We start from the raw sequence: 25629 nt of genomic DNA, 5'->3' as shown, positions 1-25629 counted from the left end.
CTTGTCTATTTTTCTAATATTAAACCTCATTATGAACTCTCTCACTGTAATATTACCTATCAATAATAGCATATGATCTTCACTACATTTCCTACCTATTTCACAATTTTCTCCTATCTATCTTCCTCAAATAATCCTTTTCAATTCACCACTCTTATCTTAAATATATGTCATATCCATTCACAATGATAGATTTGATACCCTATTAGACAAAGAGACATTAATATTTCCTACCTATTTCACAATTTTCTCCTATCTATCTTCCTCAAATAATCCTTTTCAATTCACCACTCTTATCTTAAATATATGTCATATCCATTCACAATGATAGATTTGATACCCTATTAGACAAAGAGACATTAATGAACCAAACTAAATTGCTTTATCTGAGAGCAGTGTAGAAACAATAACATATTTTTTGAAACCTAACTTAAATTGTGGGTGTTAATTCAAACTTGGTTTATGAATATATATATTACCCCTTTTCAAGCCAACATAACTTCAATAATTTGATCAACAAGAACATGGTCACAGTTGACATAAGTTTCTTTCATAATAAACAATAGAAAATCGTTAAAAAAATTAACACTTCAGTGAAAAATAACTATCTTTAACTTAATGTAATTTCTTGAAAAATATATTCCAAATAATTTGACAGACACTATTATTTGTTTAATTAATTTACTTTAATATAATGATCTTGTTATTAAATATATATATACTCTTTTATTCATTTATATTTACTTACATACTCTCTTATCCATTTATATACTCTCTTATCATTTAGAATAAGGTCTTATGGAAGGGGGCTTTCTGAAAAAAAATAGATCCGGAATGAGACCTTACCTGAGTTACTTGCACCACTTCTCCTTTCACGGCCTAACCTCTCCACGTTGCAACCAATATGCACTTTTGTATTCTTCTGGTGCTTACCAAAGCATGCAGGATAGCATTTTGTATTCTTCTACAAGATTACCACATAAATTTCACTACCGTGTTGAGTTAGCTCTCTTGCAGAAAATCTCCTCCACTGAAACGGCATCTTGTTCTGATCAAGAAGCGTCAGAAGTATCGTTTCCTCACCTTGTTTCTGCACAATCAAGATGTATCTGGAGTACTATTAATGCCAAGAAAACATAAGGTCATAAATCATGCAAATTGTTTCTAGAAGTATGACCTTCAAGACAACAAAATATATTGCTACAATTCAATGAGGCTTCCTCTCTATAAGTCAGAAATACAAAGACAGTACCCACATAGATAGAAGTATTGTATTCTCTCAAATTATTTGGACAGTGCTTAGCAATCTCATTGACTATTACTAATGGAAAAAACACTAAGTTCAAGTAACAGTAATCCTTTGTATGAGAAATACATTCATAAGTCATATGTCTATAGAGCTTATGTATGCTTTCACCTGCTACTTTTACTGAATTTCTTGACTTATCGTTTATTGTATTCCCTTGATGAATGCTGTGGAGTAATATGGATCATTCCTTTTTGCTGTGAGCTTTGGTTTTCTTTGCAATTCGTTCTTTATCACAACTTGATATGGCTGTCAGTTGAATATAAAGCATACCCAGAGAGGCTTGCGCTCAGGTGAACAAAAGTTAACCACCACCCATGTATAATATCAGTATTATAAGATTTGTATCAATTTAAAATTAAAGTTTATTCATTAGTTTTTATAGTTTAGTATTATTTGTGTTGCAGGTATGGTGGAGAATCTGCTTCTAAGCTTCCTTCTGTGGATATAATTATCACTACAACTGACCCTTATAAGGAGCCTGCTATTATAACGGCCAATACTGTTCTTTCAGTGCTTGCATTGGATTACCCAGTAGAAAAAATTGCATGTTATGTATCAGATGATGGTGGATCTCCTATTACTTTCTACTCTCTGGTGGAAACCTTGGAATTTGCCAAAAAATGGGTGCCTTTCTGCAGGAACTTCAACATTGACTTAAGGGTTCCATTAATGTATTTCTCCAAAACATCCAAGTCATCAGACCCAAAATTTCTCCAACAATGGCAGTGCATGAAGGTATTATAATAGCTATTCAATTTTCACTAGACCTAAGATTATAGTATAGGACTAATTTTCACATCTTGTAGGCCAAATTTGGTTTAAGCCCCACTAAAAATCTAGTTACTTCGAATATTATTTGTATGGGTGTTAAGTTTCAAATAAATCTCATTTGCTCTGTTTGACTGTGTTGTTTTGTGATTTCATGTACTAGAGATTAAATCTACAAGTAAAGAATGATGAGTGTAAGCAGCTTCTAAAATATTTGCTTTTTTTCAGGAAGAATATGAAAGTATGAAGAAAAGGATTGCTGATGCAATGGAGATAGGACATGTTACATTGCCATCTGTTTCTGAGAACGGTGTTATGATTTTATGTACAAAAGTTCAGATGCTAAAAACCATTCAAGTATTGTGAAGGTGATGATAAATTATTAAAAACACAAACACAAAAAAACTCTTTTGGAATACTATTTATTCTTGTTCAGAATTTCTTTGATGATGCATTGTCATATGTTCAACTTAGATTTAATTCTAACTGATTTAATTCTAACTTCAAATATGCTTCATTCATATGCACAGGTTATTCATGAAAACAAAGTGGTCCAAGAAAAGGAAGGTCTTCTTCTGCCACACTTGATATACGTTGCGAGAGAAAAAAGACCTATGTTCAATCATCATTATAAAGCTGGAGCAATGAATGTTATGGTACTAATTCTATTTCCCTTATATTTTATTTTTCAGTTCCAAGTATAATAGGAAAGAAAGGTTTCTTCTGAAATATATATATTTTTTCCATTCATGTGAGATTTGAGTATAGTCTGGTTTAATATTTTTATGTCTTTGTTTGTTCCTTTGCTATAATTATGCTGTTGTCCTAGTTACACAGTGTCGCTGTCCCACTTTTTGTTTTTTTCATTTCTAATTTATAGAAAGGCAAAAACCCCTTTTACTTAATCAAAAACCATTAGTTTCCCTTATTGTAAAGTCTAAGTAGTAAGCATCTTCTATTTCACTGTCCATTTGGTTTGATATGGTCTTCTTATTAAATGCATTCTGAGTTTATTGTCTTATAAAATGTTGTTGGTGATGGATTTTCAGGCGAGAGTTTCAGGATTGATGACCAACGCTCCTTTCATTCTTAATTTGGATTGTGATATGCATGTCTGCAACCCAAAAGTTATACAACATGCCATATGCTTTTATTTGGACTGTCCTTCTGAAAGAGATTGTGGATTTATTCAATTTCCTCAGTTGTTTTATGGAACCCTTCAGGATGACCCATTTGGAAATCAGTTAAAATCAGTGTTCAATGTAAGTGAATTTAAATAATGTTATCTATCTTGTTGGAAATCTATAGCGTTATAGTTAGCTAACAAGGGGTCAGGGTTTCTTTGAAATATATGTAGATCCTTTTCAAAGGAATGAATGGAATCCAAGGCCCCGTGTACGGAGGAACATGCTGCTTCCATAGAAGAAAAGGGTTATATGGAGTCCCACCACGAACATCACCCGCTGATCAACACTACAGTGAAGACAAATGTCCTAGCATCAAAGAAAAAGGTAAGGAAACAACGAGGCAATTCCCAAATTTAAAAAGTGATTTTTCTATCTCATGAAATGGTTATTTAAACCTTTGGATAACCTTTGCAGTAGTTTATTTCATCATTGGGACTCTAGACTGATCTCTCATTTATCCTCAAGGAAAACTAAATTTGGAAAAATATTCATTCTAAATTTTTTTTTTTCTTTTGTTTCTTGCAGAGTTTCAACATGAAGCTATAAGAAGTGCATTTGGAGTATCTTCCTCTCTTGTAGCATCTGCTCAGACCATTATGAGAGGCAGTGGATTCCATAATAAGTCATATCCTTCCCTGGCTATAGAGGAGGCCTTGAAGGTTGCTAGTTGTAGCTATGAAGCTAACACTGCTTGGGGAAAAGAGGTAAGCCTGCTTGCTATTTGGAGAACGATCTTCTAAAAGATCTACATAAATGATAAATTATCCATTTATATATAGTTATACAACCTTATACTCCTTGTGATAATAACACCCAGTCTATCAAGCTAGAAAAATGAAACAACTGTATATTGTGAATTTGTGACACATTACAGGTGGGATGGATGTATGGATCCACTCTTGAGGATGTGATGACAGGGCTGAAAATTCACAGCTTAGGTTGGTATTCTATATATTATACCCCTGAGAAGCCTGCTTTCATGGGATGTGCACCAGGAAATGGTCCAGACAGTCTTGTACAGTACAAGAGATGGGACACAGGAATGCTTGAAATATTGATAAGCAGATTGTCCCCTTTCTTTGGTATGAATAGACAGCTGACACTTCGCCAGAGGATGCTTTATGCTTTTTGTACCATGTCTACAATCACCTCAATGGCAGTACTGGGTTATGTGTTATTGCCTGCCTTCAGTCTGTTAAGTGGCAAATCATTCCTTCCCAAGGTCAGCTACAATCTATCATTCAGCAGTTGATTATTGTCTTCTGGTGAAATTAGGTTCCCTTTACTTTACTAGTGTATTCTAGTACTCTGTTTCATTGAACTACTTTGGTTATTTGTGAACATTATAGTTAATTTCTTTCCCTGCATGTAATGGATATAAATTATTGTTCCTGCAGGTGGAAGAGCCCGCATTTATGGTTGCAGCTGCTTTATTCCTTTCAATCTATGGAAATGGGCTTTATGAATATCTTATGTGTGGTTGTTCTATAAGAGAATGGTGGAATAATCAAAGAATGGCGTTGATAGTGAGATTATCTTCACGGTTGTTTGCATCATTTGATGTTGTGATGAAGTTGATAGGATTATCTGAAACTGTTTTTGTTGTAACACCAAAAGGTGGTGAGAATGAGGAGGTTAATGAGGGTGATTTTACCTTTAATTCTTCTCCTTTGTTCATTCCACCAACTACAGTGCTATTGATAAACTTAGCAGCTTTAGTTCAGAGCATTTCGCAAATTGTGGGTGGGCAATGTGAAGTTAAGGACAAGCAATTTGCAGAGTATTTTTGCAGCGCTTGGGTGGTGATTAATCTGTGGCCTTTTTTGAAAGGACTGGTCAAAAAGGGTAAACGTGGACTTCCATGGAGTGTGATCATTAAAGCCAGTGCCTTGGCTATATTTATACATAGTTCATTTATTCTGATAAGGATTAATAATATCTAGATTCCAAGTGATTTCTTTATGTAAAAGATAATATATTGAGTTATGTAGGACTGGGCTTAATCAACATACACCAAGCGCTGACTTCTTAATTGACTGCTGTTCCCCATCACCGTTACTAACCATTTGTTAGTCGGCATGTGCCGAAATGGGAGCTTTGAAACATCCATCGAAGCTAATGGACATGCAATTATCGTCACATCAGAACTCTTACGATCTGTAAATGTTTGACTGTAAAAACTATGCGCTGGGACAAAGTGTTTTGACTGTTCTACTCTGCTTCGTTCATTGTAGAAAAAGCTAACCAGAAATCCCCAAATCTCAATTCCTTCCCACAGTAATGTTCAAATCAGAGTCTGGCAGAAAATCTAGCCAGCATCCTCATACCCTAAGCGAAAATGGGAGCTTTGCAACAGGCATGGACATCCATCTCACAACGAATGACAGAAATTTTGCAGTTGTAGCTGCAACCGCCCAGGTGCAAAATGTGTAAGCACAGACAAGGCACGTGAACTGTTTGACAGAATGCCTCCAAGAATTTTTTTCTCATGGAATGACCTGATTACATATGCAAAATGCGGAAGCGTAGACAAGGCCTCTATGTCACCCATCCAATGGCTTATGCAGCACTTAGATTTGGGATGGTGTCACAGCTTAACTAACCTGTCACAGCTGCAGCACTTGGACTTGAAAACTTATTACAGCTTGAATTGTTGGAAGATAGTAGATTAATTACTGTCCAGCTTACTGTCGGCAAAGATCAGGAGGACCCTCACAGCGTCTTCAGCCGCTCAACGCCTTCATCAGCCGCACATCTCATCTGCTTATCATAAATTTCTTATTTGACTTGCTACTAAAGCCTTTGCAATATATTATATGTTTGCTTATAAAATGGATGTGTGAGATTGTAATCTTAGCGCTCAAGGTTTGTAGGATTGCTCAGTCACTGGCAGATGTATCTGCAGTTGTAATTGTTGTTGTGTTGGCATCGATATAAATAATATGGCTTAGCATATGTTTGATACTGTTCTGTTTTTGTCATGGTCTCCATTTCTGTTTTTTGTTTGTGTCTTCATCCAATAAATATGTGCTGTGTCTAGTCTTCAAAGTGGTATCAGAGCTTATGGGAAATGATCCTGGAGATCCTGGAGAGGCACATGAATTAGAGGGTGTCTTGTTGCTTGAGTTACCCATGATCTGATTAACAGATTTCTGTTATGTGTTCTGTATTATGTTCTGTGAGATCTAGGAAGAGTTGTTTTGCTGAAACTACATGGAAGGAGATTTCAAAGCTGGGAGAAAGTCACTGCAAGGAGGAAGTCATTGCAAAGTATCAAGAACACATGCGAGGACAAGGAGATCGAGTGCTATTTGACCGCCTGAAGAAATCAGAGATGGATTGCCGCTGCAGAAAGCTTTTTGACCGCCTGAAGAAAAGAAACTTGCAGACAGAGGTGAGTGTTGGAGTAAACAGAGAGCCAAAGGATTGTCGAGGAAGCTGTCATAGACCTTCAAGCCGATTGGAGATGGGAATTCGACAAGTTGAAGATGCCGCAAAAACTTTCAAAGGATTGCTAGTAATCAAGAAAAGGTATCGCTAGTCAAGGCAGAAGAAGGATTTCGTTGTATTTGAATTTCAAGGAGCCATTGTTGATTTGAAGAGAAGCCGTAGCTGTAGAAGAGCAGAAATCGACAATCACCCATTGATATAAAAAGGTGATCATTGTTTGTTGGTAAAAATTATTGCTCTTTTCATGAAAGATATAAAAGTTGTGAAAGTTGGGTGAAAATATTTTTGATTATAAGGTGAAGAATGCTAAGAAGTAAAAGGTTGTCAAAAGTCAGATCAGGTCATGTTTAAAGAAAACAAGATGTGTGTGTATTTCTAAGAGATTGTATGTGTTAGGAAGTTGTTGAAGGTGTGTTTGAATTATAGTTGATAGAGGATTGGTGACAAAGAAAATCGTAGAAGAGTGTAGGTAAGTAGTATTGTTCAAATCATAGACGCTGATAAAATTTTATCGACATCAATTTCATATCAATTTCATATCAACATCAGTCTCATATCAACTTTTCATATCAAATCAATTTTTCATATCCACAACATCATATCGATCAAATTTTGACATCATATTTGACACATCATTTTCTTTGAAATAACATGTGCACACACGTCACTTCAAAGAGGGGCAAAATGTAGACGTATAAAAATGACCATATTCCTAAATGAATATTTTATGTTCATTTCTCTATTTAATTAAATCCAATTTAATTAAAATTACCCGCATTCCTCTATTTAATTAAGTAAATTGCTCAATTAAATTCACTAGACTTCTTTTTACCATTTAATGAATAAATCATTTTATTCAATTAAATCCACCCTATCCACTTTTAATTAAATTCAAATTTAATTAAATAGTTATCCTAAATTGAATAAATCTAATTTATTTAATTTTCCCAAATTGCAACCAAATTGAATTAAATTAACTTTATTTCAATTAAATCCTATTATCCCTCCATCCACTTGCAAAATCCTACATCTCCCACTTGTCTTCCTAAACTCCTTCCTAATTTCTTCTAGACTCTTCTAATCGCTTCTAATTAGCCTAACCCATCTTCTAAACTTTGTCACATCCCTAAGCAAGGGGAGGTCACTTCTCAAAACCTTAAAGTCTTTGATAACCATTAAAGGCTTCAAGTCTTCAACCACTTAATTTTCCCAAGTCTCCCAAACCATTAATGGTTAATTCAACTCTCTTACATGGTTAGAGACTTTTTGCCTAACTTAACCTTCATCCAACCCAAGGGTCTCATCAAGCCTTTAATGCTTTGACCATGATTATCTCTTAATCATTTGCACAAGAGTTTATCCTTGGATTAACTCTTAATCCAATGGGTAAGCCTAACTTAAGCTTAACCCTTATCTCTAGATGACCATGAGGTCTTCTCAGGCATTTAATGTCTCCAACCCCTTCTCTCAACCCAACCCTATGTTGACATTTGTCACCATTTCATTGGTGCAAATTGCAAACATGGATTCCCAACTTTCAAACTTAGTCCTTGATCAACTCTTTCAATCCTGACCATCCATTGCCTTTTTTTTGCTATAAATAGAGCTCTCATTCTTCCATTTTGATAATCCAAGTTTGTAGTATCATCCTTATGCTCAAATACATTCAAGCTTTCATTTCATATATGCTCATCATTTTAGCCTCTCTTTTAGATAGAAATTAATCTAAATATGCATGTTCTTTCTTTATCATTAGCCTAAATCATTAACTAATATAGTATGCTAGGATAGTATTTGTACTAACCTTGTCATCTTATAGTTAGTTTATTGCATTTGTAGCATCATGCATAGCTTAGGATGCATCTCATATTAAAACCAACAAAAGCATCCCTCGTTCTTGCATTTGTCATCTCTAAACCATTTTGCTTAGTGATCTGAGAGCAAAAACATTGGTTTGAGGGACCGTGTAAGATAGAGAACCATGGGACCCACCTTGGGAAGCTGAGTGATATTTCATTACTCTATAGCTTGCACTAAGAAGTCCTGTGAGTGTGTGAGCAAGGCTCCATAGAGCTCCATTTTTCACATATTGAGTTCTATCGACCCGCTTTTCCCGCATACATTTCTGGCGCCCACCGTGGGGCATTACTCCATATATCAAATCGGTTTTTAAATTTAACCACTTTTGCAGGTCCGCGAGAAACAGGAATCAATGCGTGGGAAACATTCCCTGGCGCATCTGGTTAACAGCTTAGCGCATTCGGTTTACTGTTCAGCGTGTGGAGTCCACCATCTAGTGCGTAAAGTTCATATATTAGCGCATAGGATTTACTATTTTTCTTGTAGGTCTCGACGCAGGAGAAAAATAGAGCAGCGCTTTCAGCGCACAGAGTAGCGCATCCCAAAAATAGTGTAGCGCGTTGAAACCTTCTTTTAGCGCATCGCTGTTATATTGTAGCGCATACAGTTTGTTCTGTAGCACATCACAGACAGAAAAAAAAAACTAATTTGTAACAGAAACTAAAATTTAGACTTGTGGAAGTCCACGGAATTCGCCTTTTTGCTAACAAATTGACTGGATTTCTGTAGGTTACTGACCATTGACTGCAAATTCTGGATCCATTTTATTTAGGCTAGAGCTAAAGTAGTTTAAATTTTTACTAACTTTTCTAAGTTAGGCAAAAGTTCAAATTTCTTTCTTTTCTTGTTTAAATAAAATTGAACTCACTTTTATTTTGGGCAAATAAAATGAACAACAAATCAAAATCTTTTCTTGCTTTCATAGGAGAAAATTTCTCAATTTGGGCTCTAAAAAGAACAACACAAAATTTTCTTTTTCGCAAAAATAGAGCTTATAAAGAACCTCACCATCCTTTGGTGCATAAAAGGATCCACTTTCATTTTTGTAAAGGAAAGAACCTCACCTCAAAAGTTTTGTTACAATTAAAGAGGGAAGTGATTCCCTTTTTGTTTACCGATTTTTATTTGTTGACCAAATCGAACCTTTTGCTTTGTTGACGCGGTTATTTCCTTAGATTAAATAATCACTGCTTTGAGGAAGTAAAATTAACACCATGCTTTTTCTTGGAGCAACATCTCCCAGTAGAGGTTAGAAAATCACTGAATTTAAGGTTTAAAAAGAATTTGTGATTGCTTTGAATCGAAAGAGGAAGGTATATGCTGTTCCCTTAACTGGGTGATTCAAAAAACCAAACCTCTCTTAAAAAGCTTTCTTTCCTTCAAAGCATTTTACATCCTTTAGCAGGCCTGCCTTCCCGAGGAGTTGAAATCAACTCTTAAAGCCGTTTATGGCCAGTGTGAAGGGAATGACATAAGTGGGGAATGACTTTGACGCCAAGTGTTCCAACCCACTATAATCAAAAGTGGAAAGTGATGAAAGTCCTTTTCAACAGTTTTGCGCAGCGATTAGCCTTCCCCCAGTATCCTTGAGATACGTAAAGCCTTTGTTCTAAAGGTTGGGAAGCCTCTTGAGGGAGTTTATCACTGACGATCGAACAGGAAGCTTGATTATGAACCATAGAATTAGAAACTTTGAACCGAGTCAGTTGGCAAACATTGGCAATATCATAGTGCAAGGGTGGGGAAGAATCCGCCCCCAAGATTACTCACCATATATCTCCCAAGATAACTACTCAATTGTGAAGCAATTCACTTTGAGTTAATTTCTGACAAAAGGCAAAAAAATGGGCGCCCCCTAGGGGGTGACAAGGTTGTTTGAGCCGACGGAGTATCGAGACTAGTGGGCTATGATATTGTCAATGACCTTTCAATAAAGAGTCTATTTGATGTGTCTTTTGTTGTAAATCAAACCAGTGATAACATCGGGGATTTGAACACATCCTCAAAAGAATATACACTCAATGTTTAGCATTAGGATGATCATTGTCTTCATGTGTGCTATGTATTCTTGTCACAAATGTTAAAATATCCTACAAAGTATCCAACAATCAAACTCAAAAGTCAGTTCAAACAAGGAAAAATCATAAAGTGGAGAAGATTTCCAAATCCAACAAAACATCTTTTGAGATGGTTATCAACATTTCAACTATCTTGAGGAAAGACTTTCATCCAACAAGATTAGGGGAATACCAAACCAAGTAATCAAGATTTTATCTATTTGACTTAGTAAGCTTGAGTATCCAAAAACAAAATTATCCATCAAAATCACAAGTGTTAAAAATTCCAAAAATCACAGAAAAACAACCAAGTCAAAATATATCAGAGCAGTTCAGTGCGTGAGAGCAACTTCTTAGCGCGTGGGGACCATCTTTTAGCGCATTAAACCTTCAACTTAGCGCATTACATCTTAACATTAGTGCTTCATAGAAATCCAATTCTAGCAGTTTCAAGTAGCACGTTTTGAAAACAGTTTAGCACGTTGAAGCATCAGCTTAGCACGTGGAAGCCAAACTTTAGCGCGTAGGGTTTAACAGTTAGTGCATTGGTGACCCATATTGGTGCATGACCTTTTTGAACCAAGGCAAAAGAAAAATAAACCAGTTAGCGCGTATCAGGGGGTAGTGTAGCGCATGGAGTCTTTTCTCTAGCGCGTTGAGAATTTTTTTTAGCGCATCTAGTCTCTGGCTTAGCGCATGGTCAAAACTCAGAAAACCAGAAAGCAAAACAAGCCTTTCTAGAAAAAGTTTTCAAACTTCTTGAGTATCCTTTCAAGTCCAATATCAAACGAGATCACAAGAAATCAAATCAAAACACCAGAGAAATCATTTCCAAATCAAACAAGTCAGTCTTAGAACAAAAGTTGTCAAATCCAAAACTAGCTAAAGATAAGACTTTATCCTATCAAAATTAGGTATTATCATCACCTTGATCAAAAGGTCCATCATCTAAAGGATTCTATCAAACAACATACCAAGTTTAAACCTTAAGTTGTCAAATCAAGTTTCCATATCGGGAGACTTTATCCATATGATTTGACACACTTTGTCGTGGGGGGGCATCTAAACCTTCATTTGATAAAAGTAGACTTAAGTTTCTAAACGAAGTATCTCAATCCAAACATCGAAGGAAACCATTGATTATTCGTGTATGACCACTCCTCATATTTTGAGACGAACAAGTCTTTATCAAAAAACTAAGTTAAAGAAGAGACAACCTAGTCCTAAGACCCTTATCGATAGGAGTATTTCTCTACATCAAACTATCAAAAACATCGACTTTTATCATTCGTATGACCATTCATCATCAAACCAAGAAAAAGGAAACTCAGTCAAAGGAAATTAGTCCTAGCATAAATAAAGATCACAATATCATGGCTCTCCAATCTAATCCCATTTTTGATCAAGATCCCACCTGTCAAGAATCTTATGATGATCCCCTAAAATTTTGGTATTCCATCCACAATGACCCTCTTTCATCTCAAGAGCAGAGTCCCATTCAACATCCATCTCTTAAGAAAAATCATGATATTCCTTCCATATCCTCCACTATTCTAATTCAAAATCAAGAGAAAAGCACAACCTCAAATGATCCTACTCCAAGTCAAGATCAAGATCAAGGAATCTCTTCATCCTCCAAATCTATCTTAGGTCCTTTCATTCCAAAGTCAATCTCTTCATCCTCCAAATCTATCTCAGGTCCTTTCATTCCAAAGTCAAACTCTTCTTCTTCTAAATCTATCTTAGGTCCTTTCATTCCACAATCAAACTCTCCATCCCTTTCATCCATCTTGGGTCCTTACCTCCCTCCATCCACCAATCCATCACCTCAAATGATCCATAAGAAAGATCAACGAGGAGCACATCTTTGAAATTCTTTCAACCCTCTATCTAAACATCTTTCCAAAACTATTCTTCTATCATTTTCTCTATCTATTTAGGGTCCTTCTGTCCCAAAATTCAATTTTCCTCCATCTCTTCATCACTTCTCAAGTACCAACACTCATCCTAAAAACATTTCTATCTATCCTTGCACAAATCTTCAAACATTCTATCTATTATCCAACACCTCTTTCCATCCCTTTCATTCAATCCTTTGCATAAATCCTTCATCTACGAAATAGGAATTTGTGTCATTTTGTCACATACTTGCCCATGCTCGAATCTAATGTTCAGTCCTTTTCCTAGATATCTATTCATGAAATGCTTCAGAATCCAAGGTTGTTCCTCTTTAACATTTTCTTTGGTTGGGATACACACTCAATCCAGAAAAGAACCACTTATCGTATCTTGGTACTGACATCTTTTGATTACTATATCTCATACACTTAATTGATTGCTCTAAATCATTGTGATCTCTTAAATTGAAGACATGGATAGCGAAAAATCTAAAATCTTGCTTCAGCGCCACTGTAATTATCAGACCCATGTAAGTTTCATCACTTACAAGCCAATGCAAGAAAAATAAAGAGCAAAAAGAAATATCAAAAGAATGAGCAAGAAAGTGCATATCAAGAAAAGCAAAATGCAATATCAAAATGATTGGCTATGGGAACATGCAAGTAACTCCATCGGAGCTATGGACATCTGGCTGGCAATGGAGCAATATTTGTGAGATTATAGCGATAACCTCGTCGGGGCTATGGACGCTCACAGGCAACGAGGCTCTATCCAAGATGCTTTTGAAGTCAAGGTAACTCATGTAGCTATCCATGTTGGATTCTGAAGATTACAATGATCATATGAGCCAGAATGAACCCACTTACACACACATGGGCAATCAAAGACTAAGTACCTTGATCCAGTTTGGGATTCTTCTTCCCTTTTGAGTCTACTTCCCAATTGCTAGAAATGTTCAGTTGAATTTTCCAGAGGTTCCAAGTGTGGGTTGGGTCTCTATCTTTGAAAAGTTTAGAAACACTTATTCAGATGGTGCTAAATACTATGACAATCTTACATATCACCTTTTTGCAAATGGAAACCTCTATGCTTGGGGGCAAAGTTCATCCACTCTATTCTTCCTACCATATCTCCCATGTCCTCTAATCCATATCCCTTATCCTATCTATTCATTTCTTCTATCATCCAATTCTTTCTACAATCTTGCTTCACTCTAATCCATATCCCTTATCCTATCTATTCATATCTTCTATCATCCAATTCTTTCTACAATCGTGCTTCACTCTAATTCATATCTATCTACCCTATCTATTCATTGCTTCCATCATCCAATGCTATCTATATCCTATCTCTATCCATATCCCCTTTTTCATCCTTGATCTTGATCAAAACTATGTACAACAAATCTATTTCCACCTCAATGGTTCAGTCATCCATTCATCCATTCCTTGTCTTGATATACATTGGGGCAACCAAATACATCTTTCTTCTAATCCAAAAAATCAAAAAAATCAAAATATCCAAAAACTAAAAATCAACAAAATAAAAAAAAATCAAAGCATGAACACATGGACCATCCATCAAATTAGATCAACAATAGGAAAACTCTCAAAGTCTGCAATCAAACTTATCACATGTCTTGTTAATCAATTCATTACTCAAAATCAACATCAACATCAAACATGTCTTATACAGGGATAGGTACACTTGAAACCAGACAGATCGGTCTTATACGAGGTACTCACTCTTTGAAACCAAACATTCCTATCAATCATCAAGTCTTGATAATCAATCCATCTATCAACATCAACATCAACATGTCTTATACAAGGATAGGTACACTCAAAACTAGACAGATCGGTCTTATAGGGGGTACTCACTCTTTGAAACCAGACATTCTTATCAATCATCGACCAAATCATAACAATGACATCAATCATTATGACTGCTAGATTTTGTTCTAGTTAGCCTTATCTTTATCAATTTATGGAAATACATGTTTCACAAATCATATTGTACATATCATATCCACCCATCTGAGGCATCACCAGAAATTCACAAATGCTTATCAATCTTGGACATACTTAGTGTAGTCATTGTTCTTGGTTTATTTGAAACAATTATCGAAATAATATCCCACCATGGCTTGGTGATCAGTGTACATATCCATATCAAAGTAGTATCAACAACAAGGGGCAAAATCCTGACCTCGCTAGGGGAATTTCGCCTTCAATATTTTCAACATCAGACCAAAAACGTAGCAAGACAACAAGGATCAAAACAACCAATAAATGCCAAACGACAATGCGAGAAGGCTAAACATCACAGACTTGAACTAATTTCAACTAAACAAAGATCTATTTGCAAGATTTTTTAATTGACAAGAATACATTCCAAATAGCATGCATGCTTACTTATGGTTGTTAATTTTTGCTTATCATATCTCCTAAGTGACTCAAGGATGTCTTACGACTAGAGAAGCAAGGAAGGAATGTGATGTTTTATTTGTCTTCTATCTGCGAGTGAAGTCTTTTACCATGCAAATTTGTCCTATGAAGAAATCAGGTGGCATATCGCTGAGGACATTTCGAATTTGTATGGGACAAAGGTTAACTCTTGTATGTTTACGCAATCCGCACTCAAGTCGTCCTGGTTCAATTATACCTCGACGCTTGTGCTATCTTGCAAAATCAAAAATCATGTAAATTTTTCTCAGGTCATTATGGTTCAATTATACCATTGTGCTTGTATAAATTTTCAACATATCCAAAAATCAATAAATGCTCAATGATGATATATACACAGAAAGCAAACAACATATGGTTATACAAGGATGACAAATGCAGAATGAGGATGCTCAAAAACAAATAGTTACATATCATTTTACAATTAGTTGCATATCATTTTACAATTAGTTTTATATCATATCATACATCTCATTTTCAAAATATCATTCATCATTCATCATTGCATCCCTCACATGCATAACTATCACATCATCATGGAATCTTTCTTCACTTTCATATCTTCATCATTCTTCCAAACTACCTTCTATCATTCTTCTAAACTATCTTTTATCATTCTTCTAAACTATCTTCATCATTCTTCCAAACTATCTTCTATCATTCTTCCAAACTATCTTCTATCATGTCTTATACAGGATGTATCTTTCCTGAAACTAGATGTTTTGATAAGCTCTTATACAGGATATATCGTTCCTGAAACCAGATGTTTTGATCAGCTCTTATACGGGATCTATAGTTCCTGAAACTAGGCATTTTGATCGGTCTTATACAGGATATATCGTTCCTGAAACCAGACACTCGATCATCCATGTCTTATACAGGCGGTATCATTCTTGAAACCAGATGCTCAATCATCCATGTCTTATACAGGTGGTATCATTCCTGAAACCAGATGCTCGATCATCCATGTCTTATACAGGAGGTGTCATACTTGAAACCAGACTTGCTCTCATTCCAATCAATCTAATCAATCTTATCAAACCCATGCATGCCATCACTATCTACTCTTCTATCTATTCAAACAAAATTCTTCTTCTTTCGAGAGATCATTCATGCCTTGTGTGCACAAACGATCTCCCGAGGGGGCATTATCATATCAAATATCAACATCAATTTCATATCAATTCATATCAACATCAGTCTCATATCAACTTTTCATATCAAATCAATTTTTCATATCCACAACATCATATCGATCAAATTTTGACATCATATTTGACACATCATTTTCTTTGAAATAACATGTGCACACACATCACTTCAAAGAGGGGCAAAATGGAGACGTATAAAAATGACCATATTCCTAAATGAATATTTTATGTTCATTTCTCTATTTAATTAAATCCAATTTAATTAAAATTACCCACATTCCTCTATTTAATTAAGTAAATTGCTCAATTAAAATTCACTAGACTTCTTTTTACCATTTAATGAATAAATCATTTTATTCAATTAAATCCCCCCAATCCACTTTTAATTAAATTCAAATTTAATTAAATAGTTATCCTAAATTGAATAAATCTAATTTATTTAATTTCCCCAAATTGCAACCAAATTGAATTAAATTAACTTTATTTCAATTAAATCCTATTATCCCTCCATCCACTTGCAAAATCCTACATCTCCCACTTGTCTTCCTAAACTCCTTCCTAATTTCTTCTAGACTCTTCTAATCGCTTCTAATTAGCCTAACCCATCTTCTAAACTTTGTCACATCCCTAAGCAAGGGGAGGTCACTTCTCAAAACCTTAAAGTCTTTGATAACCATTAAAGGCTTCAAGTCTTCAACCACTTAATTTTCCAAAGTCTCCCAAACCATTAATGGTTAATTCAACCCTCTTACATGGTTAGAGACTTTTTGCCTAACTTAATCTTCATCCAACCCAAGGGTCTCATCAAGCCTTTAATGCTTTGACCATGATTATCTCTTAATCATTTGCACAAGAGTTTATCCTTGGATTAACTCTTAATCCAATGGGTAAGCCTAACTTAAGCTTAACCCTTATCTATAGATGACCATGAGGTCTTCTCGGGCATTTAATGTCTCCAACCCCTTCTCTCAACCCAACCCTATGTTGACATTTGTCACCATTTCATTGGTGCAAATTGCAAACATGGATTCCCAACTTTCAAACTTAGCCCTTGATCAACTCTTTCAATCCTGACCATCCATTGCCCTATTTTTGCTATAAATAGAGCTCTCATTTTTCCATTTTGATAATCCAAGTTTGTAGTATCATCCTTATGCTCAAATACATTCAAGCTTTCATTTCATATATGCTCATCATTTTAGCCTCTCTTTTAGATAGAAATTAATCTAAATATGCATGTTCTTTCTTTATCATTAGCCTAAATCATTAACTAATATAGTATGCTAGGATAGTATTGCTACTAACCTTGTCATCTTATAGTTAGTTTATTGCATTTGTAGCATCATGCATAGCTTAGGATGCATCTCATATTAAAACCAACAAAAGCATCCCTCGTTCTTGCATTTGCCATCCCTAAACCATTTTGCTTAGTGATCTGAGAGCAAAAACATTGGTTTGAGGGACCGTGTAAGATAGAAAACCATGGGACCCACCTTGGGAAGCTGAGTGATACTTCATTACTCTATAGCTTGTACTAAGAAGTCCTGTGAGTGTGTGAGAAAGGCTCCATAGAGCTCCATTTTTCACATATTGAGTTCTATCGACCCGCTTTTCCCGCATACAATGATAAACAAGAAAAACACATATTTGTGTTGTTGTTACTAAGATAAAATAAAATGTGCTCCCACTCAGGTTTTTATTTCCACAAAGCACGAACATATTTTGAATGCTAATTTCTTTGTTGTCCCTTAGTTGTTTTTCATTAAGATATATACATAGAATATAACATTTAAGCATAAGAAAGATAGGGAAAATATAATTTTGTCTTTTATCTTTCTTACACTTTAAGTTATATTTTATGTATATATTGGTAGGATATTTGAAAATGGTTTTAGATCTCTAGGAGTCATAATGAAGATTCTAAATTTTAGGAGATCGTATAATTTTTCAAATTTTAGTAATTAGTAGGCTCATATCATCATTATATTGCTATCTTTCTATCTCACACACTTTGTCTCTGCCAAGCTCTAGACCTATCTATTTCTTTATCACTCTCCATCTCCCTCCTCTCTACCTCTATCTCATTCTCTTCTCTATCCCAAAGCTCTAGAGCATATAATTTCTTAGACATAAATTTCAATAATCACCAAGCTCATATCATCATTCTCTCTCCAACTCTAGTTTAATCTCTTTGTCTCCCTTAATCTCTAGACCTATCTCTATCCCTATCACCTTCCCTCTCCTCCTCTCTCCCCCTCTCTCTCCTCTCTCTAAGCTCTAAACCTACCTCTCTCACCCTTCACCTTACTCTCTATCACCCCTCTCTTCTCTACCTACCTCACACACATTCTCTCCTCTCTATCTCTCCTCTCTCTCTCTCTCCCCTTCCCCACCTCTCTCTATCCTTATTTCTATCTACTTATCTCTATCTCTTCTCTCCCTCTCCCTACATATCTCTCCCTCTCTCCCTCCCTTTCTCTATGTCTCACCTTGCCATGCTCCCTCTCCATTTATCTCTCACACCTTTTACCTCTCTATATATCTTTGTCTCCCCTCTTCCTCTATCTACATACCTATACCTCCCTCCCTATCTACATACCTATATCTCTCTACATAAATCTCTCTCTCTCTCTCTCTCTCTCTCTCTCTCTCTCTCTCTCTCTCCCACAAGATATAAAAGACTTATCTTTCTACCTATCCCTCTCAGCCTTCACTCTCGATTCTCTCTCTCCCTCTCCCTTATGATACATAGCTCCCCCTCACTTCCTCCCTGCCTCTATTTCTCTGCATACATCTCCTTCTCTCCTCTTCCCCTATCTCTCCCCTTCTATCTATACTTATATCTACCTCCCCTCTCTCTCTATACATACCTCTCCCTCCTTCAATATAGGTACCTATATTTCTCTATATACATCTTCCTCCCACCATCTTTCTTTATACCTACCTCCCTCCCTCCTCTCTCTCATCCTCTCTACCTATACATCTATCTCTACTCTTTCTCCCCTCCCCCTTTCTCTCCTTTTTCTCCCTTGACTCTATCTATCCATCTATCTACCCTCTTCCTCTCTTTATCTCCCATTTTCCTCTCTCTACCTATCTCTCCTTCTATTCCTCTCTAATTTTATCTTCCCTCATTCTCTTGCTCCTTCCATCTATATTTTTATTTATCTCACCTCACACTCTCTCTCTCCTTACCTCCCCCCTATTTTTCTTGCAAACCAAAAAAATAGATGATGCAACACCAACAAAGCACAACAAATATTTTCAAAACCATAAAACATAACCTTCACCATCTACAGGAATGCAAATCATTCTACCACTGCAACATTAAAAACTCTTTCCTACATATTTATCTTTCCATAATTGTAACTTTGTAGAGATACTTCACCAACAAAAATTCAATAGCAACACTAGACTAGGAAACTTACATCAAACTCAATAGCAACACCACAAACACAATAACAACAAGAGATAGAGAAACTTGCAATAGTACAAGACCATATCCAAACGAGACTTCATTTGAACAACAAGTTTTGATGTCATTGATGTCAAACTTGTTATTTCAAATGAAGTCTAGGCTAGTTATGGTCTTGTACTATTGTAGGTTTCTCTATCTCTTGTTTCTATTGAGTTTGATGCAAGTTTATTAGTCTAACGTTGCTATTGAATTTGTGTTGGTGAAGTATCTCCAAAACATTATAGGTTGTGGAAAGTTAAACTTGCAGGAAAGAATTTTTAATTCTCCAGTGGTAGAATGCTTTACATTACTCCAGATTGTGAAGGTTATGTTTTATGGTTTTGAATATATTTTTGTGCTATATAGACGTTGCATCATCTATTTTTCTATTTTGTGGGATGTAGAAGCTTGTTTTTGTTGTTCAATGATAGTATAGGCATCTTTAGGCTACTCTAAAAAGTACTTGGTGGCCTCCAGATATGTGGAATCTTGTGTTGTGATTTGGTGGACATGTTTATGGATGTCAAACTTCTACATCCTGTAAACCAAAAAAATAGAAGATGCGACATCCACAGAGTAGAAAAAATATATTTAAAACCACAAAACATAACCTTCATCTAGAGGAATGAAAAGAATTCTACCACTAGAATATCAAAAACTCTTTCCTACATATTTAACTTTCCACAACTGTAGCTTTCCAGAGATACTTCACCAACACAAATTCAGTAGCAACACTAGATTGAGAAACTTGCATCAAACTCTATAGAAACACCACAAACTCAATAGAAACAAGAGATAGAGAAAGTTGTAATAGTACAAGAGCATACCCGAACTAGACTTCATTTCAAAACAATTTTGACATAACCTTCACCATCTAGAGCACTAAAAAATCTTTCCTACATATTTAACTTTTCACAACTATAACTTTTAAGAGATACTTCACCAACACAAATTCAGTAACAACACTAGACTGAGAAACTTTCATCAAACTTAATAGCAACAAGAGGTAGAGAAACCTACAACAATGCAAGACCATATCCAGACTAGACTTCATTTGAAACAACAAGTTTTGACATCGTTGATGTCAAACTTGTTGTTTCAAACGATGTCAAACTTGTTGTTTCAAATGAAGTCTAGTCTGGATATGATCTTCTACTATTGCAAGTTTCTCTATCTCTTGTTGCTATTGAGTTTGTGGTGCTGCTATTTAGTTTGATGCAATTTTCTCAACCTAGAGTTGCTACTGAATTTGTGTTGGCGAAGTATCTCTGGAAAGTTATAGTTGTGAAAAGTTAAATATGTAGGAAAGAGTTTTTAAAGATCCAGTGGTAGAATTATTTGCATTCCTCTAGATGATGAAAGTTATATTTTATGGTTTTGAATATATTTTTTGCACTTTGTGGATGTTGCATCGTCTATTTTTTCTGGTTTGCGGTATGTAGAATTTTGTTGTTGTTCTATGATAGTAAGGGTGCCTTTAGACTGGTCCAAAAAGTGCTTGGTGGCCTTTGAATATGTAGAATCTTGTTTTGTGGTTTTGTGGACATGATTATTTGGTTCATGCAATATTTTCATTTTAATTCTTTGATAGTATTTATGTCCTACAAGTGAGTTGTGTTGGTTTGTACTTAGTATGTTTAGTTGTGTTATGTTATTTAGTGTGCCTGATTGGATTATCTTGATTGAATCATACTTTTAGGTTTGGATATGCATTCAAGGTTGATTTATAATATTATTATGGCTCTCTTCATGATGTGTGGAGATTCATGTTAAGTACAATTTGTATTGGAAAATGTTTTGGTTGCCTAGTTGTTGAGTTTTATTGCTTATTTGCATGCTACGTTTGGTGTTGACTTTAGAGGATCTGTTAGTGCATGAGACACACTAGATTCAACTTAGAAGTATGTTTTGTGAAGGACTTGAGTTCCCTCTTTCTCTTGGAGTGGACCGCATTAGATATTTTTGCTCCGAGTGGCCTATTTTATGCAATATTGTATACATTGTTTGTGGCCGACCCTCAACTATATTTTTATTATCTGACTTCTATTTAAGGAGTGCAGTAGTATGTGTTGTGTGGTGGATGGAATTTGAATTTGTGAGAAGTAAATGAAAATGATGTGCAAGAAGATTTGATATTGTGGATGTACGAAAGTCAGTTTGTGAAGAGCTTTGATGGTGATATATAAGTGTGATAGTGTTTTATGACAACTTGGTTCATGTCAGATATGTTCAATGATATGATATTGGTCTCTTGAAACATAGGTGTATGCAAGAAAAGCGGTTCAATGAAACTCAAAATGTGAAAATGTTGTTCAAAGGGCTTGTCCACACACCCACAAGACTTCTTGGTGCAAGTTATGGAGTCATGAAGAATGACTCAACTTCCCAAGGTAGGTTCCATGGTTCTCTCTCTCACAAGGTCCCTCAAGTCAATGCCTTTGCTCTCAGATCATTAAGCAAAGTGACTTAGGGATGATGAATGCAAGAAGGAGGGATGCTTTAGATTGATTTTAACATGAATGCATCCTATTTATGCATGATTCTACAAATGAGCTAAACTAGATTATAAGATGACAAGGTTAGTAGCAATACTATCCTAACATGATATACTAGTTATATGATTTAAGCTAATGATAATAGAAATGCTCTAAAATGCTTATTAGATTAATTCCTATTACAAAGAGAGGCTAGATGTATTGATAAAATTGAGCATAAATGAGATACTAAAAGCTTGGATCTATCAAAATGGAGAAATGAGGGCTCTATTTATAGGAAAAATAGGGCAATGGATGGTCAAGATTGGTGGAGTTTATCAAGGGTCACGATTGAAAGTTATCAACCCATGTTTACAATTTCCACCAATGAAATGGTGACAATTATCAACATAAGAATTCTTGAGAGGAGAGGTAAGAAGCATTAAATGCTTGAGAAGACCTCATGGTTACCTTAGAAGGTAAGGGTTAAGGTTAGGTCAAGGTTATCCAATGGATAAAGCTTTTACCCAAGGGGTAAACTCTTGTGCAAAGGTTAAAGGGATAACCATGGTCAAAGCAATGAATTCTTGATGAGACCCCTGGGTTAGATGAGGGTTGAGTTAGGAAAAAAGTCTCTAACCATGCCACAAGGGTTAGTTAACCATTAATGGTTTGGAAGACTTTGGGGACAAATTTGTAAGAGTCCTTCCAAATTTGGGGGTATTCAACAAGTTTGCTTGTTGAAGGCATAAAGGCTTTAATGCCTTTGGAAGACTTTACTCCAAATTTGAGAAGTGACCTCCTCAAATTTTGGGAAAGGGGATAATTGATGGGTTTAGGCTAATTGATTAGGATTAGATAGGTTCTAGAAGAATTTAGGAAGAGGGTTAGGATGCAAGTGGGAGATGTAGGAAAATGCAAGTGGATGAGGGATAATAGGATTTAATTAAAATAAATTGCTTTATTTCAATTTGGTTGCAAATTGGGGATTTAAATAAATTAGATTTATTTAATTGAGGTGAACTATTTAATTAAATGTAAATTTAATTAAAAAGTAGAGAGAAGGGATTTAATTAAATAAAATGATATAAAGGACTTAAGTGAATTTAAATAAATAAATTGAATAATTTATTTAATTAAATAGAAGAATGTGGATAATTTAATTAAATTAGATTTAACTAAATAGAGGAATAAGAATAAAATGAACATTAAATATTCATTTAGGAATATGGTCATTTTTATATGTTTACATTTTGCCCCTCTTTGAAGTGATGTGTGTGCACATGTTGATTCAAAGAAAAATGATATGTCGTCATGATTTGGTTATGGTCAGTGTGATGTCGTGTTGAGATGTTCATGTCGTGCCCCATATTTGATAAATGATGCCCCAGATTTGATAAATAATGTTGATAATGCCCCCTTGGGAGATGAATAAAAAATTTGAAAATTTGATTTGTTTTGATAAATTTGATTGCATTTTAAATTTTTGTCTATGTTGAATGCGATAAGTTGATTCATCTACCGATAATGATGTTTTCTAGGGTTAGGAATGAGACCATGAGCAATTTACGTGTTCGTCCACATAACCCTAATTTTCATTTACCCTATAAAAAGGTAAAAAGTGATTTATTTTGTCTCATTTGTTCTTGTTGACTTTGGAGAAAGTGACACTTGGAGAAAAAGTCAAAATGTCGATTCCCTTTGCTTCTCATCGATTCAAGCGCATTCAGAGGTATCGGAGGCCTGCCACATATGGACCATCGGTAAGTCATCATTTTTGACCCCTTTTTTATTTTGGTTTTGTCATTTTTAGGCATGTTTTTGAATTTTTCCATGCGGATTTAACGGTTTAGTGCGTCGGGGAAAAACCGCAGCGCATAGAAATAGGTTAGCGCATCGGGGGCATAGGGAAAGGCATAGGGGAAAAAGGGTAGTGCGTAGGAAAGACCTAGCGCCTAGGGTTAGCAAGGGCTCACATGGGTAGTGTAGGATAGCACGTAGGTATGACCTAGCGCGTAGGGTTAGGTTCACAGCGCAAGGCCCAAGTAGGATAGTGCATAGCCTAGAAGTGGCGCAGAGGGTAGTTTAGGTGGCATGTCGATAGGACAGGGTAGCACATAGGTGCAGGCTAGCACGTAGGGTTAATGGGGTAGTGCATTGATAGGACAGGGTAGCGTATAGCCAACAACTTAGCATGTAGATAAGATTTTTTAGTGCGTGAGCGGAAAAATTTGGGTAAAGTAGGATTTTGGATGAAGAAAAATAGGTAGGGTTTTTGCCAGTTTTGTCGGGATGGGTACAAATTTCAATTTGCGTGTCTGCTGTCATTTGATAATGTGTCCAATATGAGTTGTTTGATATAATTTTTGGAGATAACTTGATTTGATTTGCAATGTTTCAAGTTGATTTTGATCGGATGTTGATTTGATATGATGTGGTTTTTGATATGGATGTTTTGATATGTACTTGTTTTGATATGCATTGTTTCAAGTTGACATATATGTGGAACTTGAGTTGTTTTACAAGTTGATATGATTTGATATGGAAATGGATTTGATATGATGTGGAACTTGATTAGATTTTCAACGTTTCAATTTTATATGAATTCGATTTTGATATGAATTGATTTGATGAGGAAACTGATATTGGACTTGTTTTGTTTGTGATAGGAGCACATTGGGGTTGTTCAGTTGCAAGAGCGATTTATGAGACTGTGGTCATTGATACCATGATTGACACAGGTAGACAGGGATATCATTGAGAGGTGTGGTCTATCCTCTTTGTTAGAGATGCCCCGGTATATGATTAACCGGGGTTTGTTGACAGCATTGGCCGAGAGGTGGCATAGTGACACCAACACCTTCCATTTGGTGATAGGTGAGATTACAGTGACACCTGAGGATTGCTATCGGATTCTACGGATTCCCATGGTGGGTACACTTTTACCATATGAGCAGATCGAGGAGGGCAGGATAGAGGCTCTTCGTCGGGTTTTACAGGATGATACGGTTTGCGGAACAGTGGGCACCATAAATGTATGCAGGAAAACTGGTTCAATGAAACTTAAAATGTGAAAATGTTGTAGTTGGATGAATTTGTTCCTTCTTTGAAGAATTTCAATGTTCCTTTCTTGACACATGCTTCCTCTACTTGGATGCTATTTTCAATCAATTTGGCAAAAGATGGTATGCATTGAAGTTTGAGTATGTAACTCATCTCACTATTCAAGTTGTCGATGAAAATTTCCATCTTTTCCTTTTCCGGCACATCTCGAGGATATCTCGAAACCATACGTCGCCAATGTTGAAGGAATACCATGAATGTTTCATTGTTTTTCTGCTTGGTGTTACAAACATCTAGCATAGTGATAGCATGTTGAATGTTGTAGAATATTGAGTTATGAATTTGTTGATAACCATTCCATTGTTTGTCCTCCCAAGCTTCTTGGGAATAACCTCATCAAATAGGTGTCATCATGGGCAAATTCAAGACTCATGGTACAAAATTCCCGAACATGATCACGAGGATCGCTTTTCCCATCATATTTGTCAA

General features: G+C 35.7%; 1 pseudogene; it reads left to right on the top strand.

Annotated features, from left to right (window-relative positions):
* Window positions 1-996: 996 nt before the first annotated feature.
* LOC131057406 (cellulose synthase-like protein H1) lies at window positions 997-6226 on the top strand (annotated as a pseudogene).
* The last annotated feature ends 19403 nt before the right edge of the window (window positions 6227-25629 follow it).

Source organism: Cryptomeria japonica, chromosome 5 (assembly GCF_030272615.1).
Source record: "Cryptomeria japonica chromosome 5, Sugi_1.0, whole genome shotgun sequence".
NCBI classification, from domain to species: Eukaryota; Viridiplantae; Streptophyta; class Pinopsida; order Cupressales; family Cupressaceae; genus Cryptomeria; species Cryptomeria japonica.
Note: the sequence above shows the minus strand (reverse complement) of the source record. Positions and strands in the feature narration are given on the sequence as shown.